Raw genomic sequence first — 7,424 nt, forward strand, 5'->3', positions numbered from 1 at the left:
ATGTGGCTCTCTGCCCATTGTTCACCCAAACTCAAAGCTGGGGGCTGGGGAAGCCTAAAAAAGGCAGGAAGTCTCAATGAAGCAGGCTGGTAATTCCTCCCTCTATTACTGCTGCTCCTAATGGCATGTTTTGAGATTGATAATATTTTTCCCCTTAAGATGTTCTTCCCTTTGCTTTTAAAAATTAATCTTTTCATTACAAAACCATTTCAGAGATCAGACAAGAATTTCCAAAAAGCATAATTTACCCACCATTAAGTTGTATCAGATCTTAACATTGTGTCATATCTGCATCAGATCTCGTTTAAAGAAATAAAACATTGCTAATATAATTGAATTGTATAGCCTACTCCCAGCCCTGCTCTTCTCCTTCCTCCAAGGTAACTAGCGCCATGAATCTGGTGCTTATCACCCTCCCTCCGCATTTTTAATATTGTTACTATATATTTATGTATCCATTAATACAATATAGCATCATTCAGTAGGGTTTTAAATTTCAGGTATAAACTGGAACTTCTCTTTGAGTATTACATTGTATAAATATTCACACCATGCTCCCCACTTTCCTGTGGATGAATGTTTGGCTGTAGATTCTCTCCCTTGTTTACGATCTGGATACTGCTGTGAGGAATTCCTGTGGCTATCTTCTGTGTGTTTCTTTAGGGCAACTGCCAACAAACTATGGCCCCTAGAGAAAATTCTGGCAGCCAATTGTTCTTTTGTAAGGAGCCGTGGATTAATGTTTATATATGTCTTTTGAATTAAAAATTTTTTTTCATGTAGTGTTCATACATGTGTTTCTGTCACTGTAGTGTACCTGAGCATGTGAAGACCAGGTGACTCGCCTACCTTCTACTCTGGGTTTTGCGGATCAGACTCAGGTCTTCAGTCTTGGTCAGGCTTTGTAGCAGCTTCTTTTACCAGCTGAGCCACTTCGCCTGCTCTCTATGTCTTCTGTTTTTGAATCTAAGCTCTTAAAATTCTGATTAAAAAGGTACAATGTAAGATTTACTGTAGGTAAGTCCATTCCCATTGCCTTGTCTCCATTCTTAGCATCTGCCTGCTGAAGCTTTTCTTTCTTATTTCATGTGTGTGTGCACATACATGTGCACATGAGTGCAGAGGTTGACATCGGATGACTTTCTCTAAAGTTTGAAAACTCTTTGTTACACTGATTTACGTGTGTGTGTGTGTGTGTGTGTGTGTGTGTGTGTGTGTGTGTTGGTGGCGAGTGGCACAAGTGAGCTGTAATGTACCTGCGGAGTTCAGAGACAACTTTCGGGAACAGTTCTCCTTCCACCATGTGAGTTCCAGGGCTCTAACTACTGAAGTGGCCAATCTCGGCATCAAGTACCTTTATCGACTGAGCCATCTTGCCAGAACTTAGCTGTGTTTGTGTATGTGTATGTGTATGTGGAGGGGAGGACGGTGGGGAGAAGTGGAGAGAGAGAACATAGGTGTATGTATGCTTTGTTTATGCAGTGGAGGTCAGGGGACGGTTTGGGGAGTGGACTCTGACTTGTCAAAACAATGTCTCTCTGCTCTCCATTGCTGTACTGTGCACTCCAGGGTAGAGGGTCCCGTGAGTTTCTGGGTAAGTCCGCCATCTGTGCCTCCCATGTCTAGGACGGTTGGGATTACAGATGTATGCCACTGCATCTGTCTTTTTTGGTGGGTTTGGGGATTAATTTGGATCTTTAGGCTTACATCACACGTACTTTTTACCCACTGAGCCAATCCCCCAGTGTATCCACATTTGGTTTTTGAAGCAGGCTCTTTCGCTGAACCTGGAGCTTGCCAGTCTGGCTAGATTAGCTGCTAGCAAGCTCTAGGGATCCACCTTTCTCCACCTTTCCAGAGCTAGGAGGAGAGCAGCTGCACCTGGCTTTTGTATGGGTGTTGGGGATTGTACTTAGGTTCTCAGGCTTGTGCCATAGGCTCTTTACCGACTGAAGGCATCTCCCCCAGATTCCCTTCAGAGAATCATGCCAAATAGAAACTCTAGCTATTAAACACCACTTCATAAAACACAGGGGGAAGGAACACTTTCTGGGCATGGTCAGCTGCTTTTTTTTCCCCCCAAAAGGTTTTAGCTGAAAACACAGGAAAGGATGCTTGATGGAAAGAGGAGAGACAGATTCTGACAGTGCTCTTGGTGAGGCCAACACAAAGAGAAGTGAGGCAGGCAGGCATACATACATACATACAGACAGACAGACACACACACACGAGAGAGAGAGAGAGAGAGAGAGAGAGAGAGAGAGAGAGAGAGAGAGAGAGAGAGAGAGAGAGAGAGAGACTTTACAGATCTTGGAAAGCTCCCTGTAGTCTTCAGGTATTTCTCAGCACATGCACACAGGGAAACAGAACTGAAGAAGACCATGTCGAAGGATTTGGCAGAGCTCACATAGTCTCAGCAGCCAGAGAAGAAGGACCTCCTGCGGGAAGAGAAGGAAGCCATGAGTGAGTGAAGGCCTGAGTGTGTGAGTGTGTGAGTGTGTGTGTGTGTAACTGACATCAGCTGGCCATCTCAAGGACATCCAAGCCTCAGACCCATGGGTATCGGCAAAGCCTCCCCACTGGGTGAGGTCCAGAGGACTGGCAAAGCCATCCTCCTGCCCGTGCATAGATCCTGATAGTTTATGCAGATACTGCACATCTTAGCTCACTGCTTCCATATTTCCATCGTGAAGACTACTCCCCTGCAGAGACGACTCCTTACTGAGATTAGCTAAACCTGTCTTCTTGATTCAGCTCTATCCTATAAACCCTGCCTCCTTGATTCAGTATGCAATAATCCTGCCTCCCTGTTCCTCAGTATATAACAAACTTGCTGAGCTTCTGGGGTGCAGCAGCTTCTCCATGAGAGGCCCAGGCTGCGTGGTCCCAACTTCTTTCTCTGTGTGTGTTTGCCATTTTCTCACACTCCTACTCAGGGTTCCAGGATCCAAACTGTGCCAGGAATCTACAGCTTCCCAAGGCATTGATCAGAATCCACATGAATTTTGTCTAAATGGTGGCTTAACTAGCTCCAGACTAGAGGTTGCTCTGTACTTGCCTGACCACCTTAAAAACTCAAGTTGTTCTCAGTGACCTAATAAACTTCACTCAAAATTTAAAACTACTTAAAGGAATGTGAAAAACTGCTTTCTGTTGCTGTGATTAAACACTGACCAAAAAAATAACTTGAAGAGAAGTTAAACAGGACCTCCTTACTTACAGGCTAAATAGTCTATCATCAGGGAAAGCCAGAGCAGGAGCTGAAGGCAGGAACCTAGAGGCAGTCATTGAAGCAGAGTGGAAGAATGCTGCTTATGGCTTACTTCAGGCTTGTGGTCAGTTATTTTTTGTTTGTTTGTTTTGTTTTGTTTTGTTTTGTTTTTTTGAGACAGGGTTTCTCTGTGTAGTCCTGGCTGTCTTGGAACTCACTCTGTAGACCAGGCTGGCACCAAACTCAGAAATCTGCTTGCCTCTGCCTCCCAAGTGCTGGGATTAAAGGTGTGCACCACCACAGCCTGGCACAGTTATCTTTCTTATACAGCCCAGGGCCACCCACCTAGGATGGTACCACCAACAGTGGGCCAGATCCTCTAACATCAATTAATAATCAAGCCGGAATACAGGAAGAACAACCCATAAACCATAAGAAACTCAAGAAAAAGGAAGACCAAAATGTGGACATTTCATTCCTTCTTAGAAGGGGGAACAAAATACCCATGGAAGGAGTTGCAGAGACTAACTATGGAGTAGAGACTGAAAGAAGGACAAGCCAGCCTGATATAGGTATCTCCTGAGAGGCTCTGACAGTACCTGACTAATACAGACATAGAGGCTCACAGCCATCCATTGAACTGAGTACAGGGTCCCCAATGAAGGAGTCAGAGAAAGGACCAATGGAGCTGAAGGGTTTGCAGCCCCCTAAGACGAACTACAATATGAACTAACTAGTACCCTCAGAGCTCCTAGGGACTCAACCACCAACCAAGGAGTGTACATGGTAGGACTGATTGTAGTGGCATCATGTGTATAGTAGAGGATTGCAAAATCAATCATCAATGGGAGGAGAGGTCCTTGGTCCTGTGAAGGTTCTGTACCCCAGTGTAGGGGAATGCCAGGGCCAATAAGTGGGAGAGGGTGGTGTGGCAAGCATGGGGAGGGGGGAGCCAATAGGAGGTTGTTCTTGTTGTTTTTGTTTGTTTGTTTGTTTGTTCCTGGGAGGGGAAACTGGGAAAAGAAAAATCATATGACATGTAAATAAAGAAAATATCTAATAAAAAAAAACCAATCAAGCAAATGTCCCGCAGACACGCCCACAGAGCAATCTGATGGAAGTGGTCTCTCTAGTGAGGTTCAGTCTTCTAGGTGTGTGCAGTTGACAACTGAAGCTAACTATGACAGTATGCAAGATTATAAAATTCAAAAGATTTGGCAAAATTGCCAGGAATGAAAAGAAGTGGAAACAATAAGAACCACGATGAGGAGGAAAAGCAATCAACAGAAACAGATCCAGAAGTGTCATAAGTGATAGACATACTAGATAAGGACATTAAAACAACCAAGAGAAACTGACTTCATAAGCCCGAGGTAGAAGAGCTTATGAGCATATTCCTGAGAGACCCAGGTAATATGAAAAAGATCAAATCAAACTTGGAGAGATAAAACAGGACAGGGGCTGAGCAAAGAGCACACTAGACACAAGAAAGAGATCCGTGAACTTGGAGAGATCGGAGATAGGGAACATTCAAACAAACCAAAACAGCTTCAGCCAACTAGAGTTAATGTCAACATGAAACTAGTGCGCGCACACACACATACTCACGCACTCACACACACACTCACACATAGAAATATACTCACACACTCACACATAGACATACACTCACACACATTCACACACAGACATACACACACACACTCACACAGACACAGACACACACACACTCACACAGACATATACACTCACACATTCACACATACACACACACACACTCACACATACTCACATATAGACATACACTCACACACATTCACACAGAGACATAAACACACACACTTACACAGACAGACACAGACACACACTTATACACACACTCACACAGACACACATACTTACACATTCACACATAGACACACACTCACACACACACTCACACACTCACAGACACACACACACACACACACACACACACATACACAGAGTATACACAGAGTATACACAGAGTCCCTGAAAGAAAGAAGAAATGAGGACGGCGAGGGATAGACAGTATTAGGAAAATAGTAACCGAACCACTTTCAAGCTTGGACAAGAGTCTATAAATCCTCAGACATAGGAATCTCGAGGAGATTTTTTATGCCTTAATAGAGAGATGACTTAATGGCTAAGAGTGCATATGCTTTGCAGAGGACCCAAGTTCAGTTCCCAGCACCCACACTAGGCAGCTCACAATCACCTAGAACTCCAATTCCAGGGGATCTGACAACCTCTTCATTGAAAGCTTAAGCAACTGAATGTTTCATGGGTAAGATGGACCCAGTATGTCCAGGACTCAAATCAGAGTAGAGCACCTACCCCATAATCTTTCTGCATCCATGGATGCTACAAAGTTAGACAAATGATAGTCATCACTAACCCGGCTTTTGTCAAAGGTAGAACATGACATTCTAGATGAAAAACGCTAAAAATTAAAACACCAAAACCAAACTTCACATTTTCACCTCTGCCCCATTGCCACTATATTTTCTGTTTTCTATGACTATATTAGGCACTTGATGTAGAACCATACACATTTGCCCTTATGTGTCCAGTCTATTTCAGGAAGATCAATATCTTCAGGAGTTACTCACATTTGTTCATCAGCAAAATTTCTATTTGTTTTAAGGCGAAGTGTCATCTTACACATACATACACACACATACACACACACAGTCTCTGCCTCTGAAATGCTGAGATTACAGATGGGAGCTACTATGGATGATATAATTTCCTTCTTGTTTAAGGCTGGATAATATTCCATTGGCTGCATATACCGTGTTTTGCCTTCCATTCCATCCACTGATGGATGGCTTTTACATTTTAATGTAAACATTTTATACAAATGTCAATGCAAACACTCTTATAAAATCTAAGAAGACTATTCTGTGGCATGTGAAAGTGTAATGAAACTCCCATTTCAGAGGCCATTAAAAAGTTTTGTTGGACCGTGGCCACTGGCATTCATTTAAGTGTTGTTTACTGTTGCTTTCATCTAAAACAGTAGGATTAATTAAGTGGTTACAACAGAGACCGCACAGTGCACAATGCTGAAAATATTTACTATTTGGACCTTTACAGAAAAAAAAAAGGAGCACCATCTGCTCCCAGTTACATAATTACCTCGAAGTGCAAGAGCTGAACCTTAAGGAGTGTAATATTCAGCCCAACTCGGTGTTGCGAATTCACTCTCCAAAGCACTGGGGTGAACTAGCTCTTGCAGCTTTGTAAAAATTTCCCAGAGGCTTTGTGTGTGTGTGTGTGTGTGTGTGTGTGTGTGTGTGTGTGTGCACATGCAGGTGCATGTACACATAAGTGTATGTGAAGACCAGAGCTCAGCCTTGGGTCATTGTTCTGGAGTTGTTCACCTTGATTTTTTGAGATAGTGTCCGTGTCTTTTACTGACTGGAACTTGCCTGTTTCTGCCACACTAATGTTGAGATTACAAGCACGTGCCATCAGGCCTGGAATTGTTTCACTTGGACACTGGGGATCAAACTCAGTTTGTGTTTTTGTTTTTTTCTCGTAGAGAAAGGCAGAGACTGCTGAGGATAGGCAGGTCCAAGGGCATAGATGCATTTCAAGTCTTTGCTAGCATTATGTAAAAAGTCTCTCTGGCTAAAGCACAGGTAAGCTCAAAGCCAATGGCCCGGGAAATGCCTCTGTCCACCATGAGGGCATGATAAGAGTGGGGTGGGTAACTATCATAAGGAGTGAAGATTTCGAGCCAGTCACTTTTCACAGATATCAACCTTCATAAGATTTTTTTTTAAGATTTATTTATTTATTATTATATATAAGTACACTGTAGCTGACTTCAGGTGCACCAGCAGAGGGGGGCGCCAGATCTCATTATGGGTGGTTGTGAGCCACCATGTGGTTGCTGGGATTTGAACTCAGGACCTTTGGAAGAGCAGTCAGTGCTCTTACCCACTAAGATTTTTTTTTTAAGAGAGCCCAGCCCCCAAGATTTTTTTTTTTAAGAGAGAAGATGGGGGAGGTTGTGCTAGGAATTGAACCTAGAGCCCCCCCTGCTTGCTGGGCAGGTTCTCTAACACTGAGCCAGCATCACTGTAAGTCCAGACCCCTTTCTTTTCTTTTTTTCCTCTCTTCTTCTTTTCTTCTTCTTCTTCTTCTTCTTCTTCTTCTTCTTCTTCTTCTTCTTCTTCTTCTT

General features: G+C 43.3%; 1 long non-coding RNA gene across 1 annotated transcript in view; it reads right to left on the reverse strand.

Annotated features, from left to right (window-relative positions):
* Positions 1–2,002: 2,002 nt before the first annotated feature.
* Positions 2,003–7,424, reverse strand: part of LOC116078580 — a 23,066-nt gene continuing 17,644 nt past the window's right edge. The window contains exon 4 of the long non-coding RNA XR_004113596.1: positions 2,003–2,438. This is a non-coding gene — a long non-coding RNA (uncharacterized LOC116078580). The remainder of the gene's footprint in view (positions 2,439–7,424) is intronic.

This window comes from Mastomys coucha, unplaced genomic scaffold (assembly GCF_008632895.1).
Source record: "Mastomys coucha isolate ucsf_1 unplaced genomic scaffold, UCSF_Mcou_1 pScaffold5, whole genome shotgun sequence".
Taxonomy (NCBI): Eukaryota; Metazoa; Chordata; class Mammalia; order Rodentia; family Muridae; genus Mastomys; species Mastomys coucha.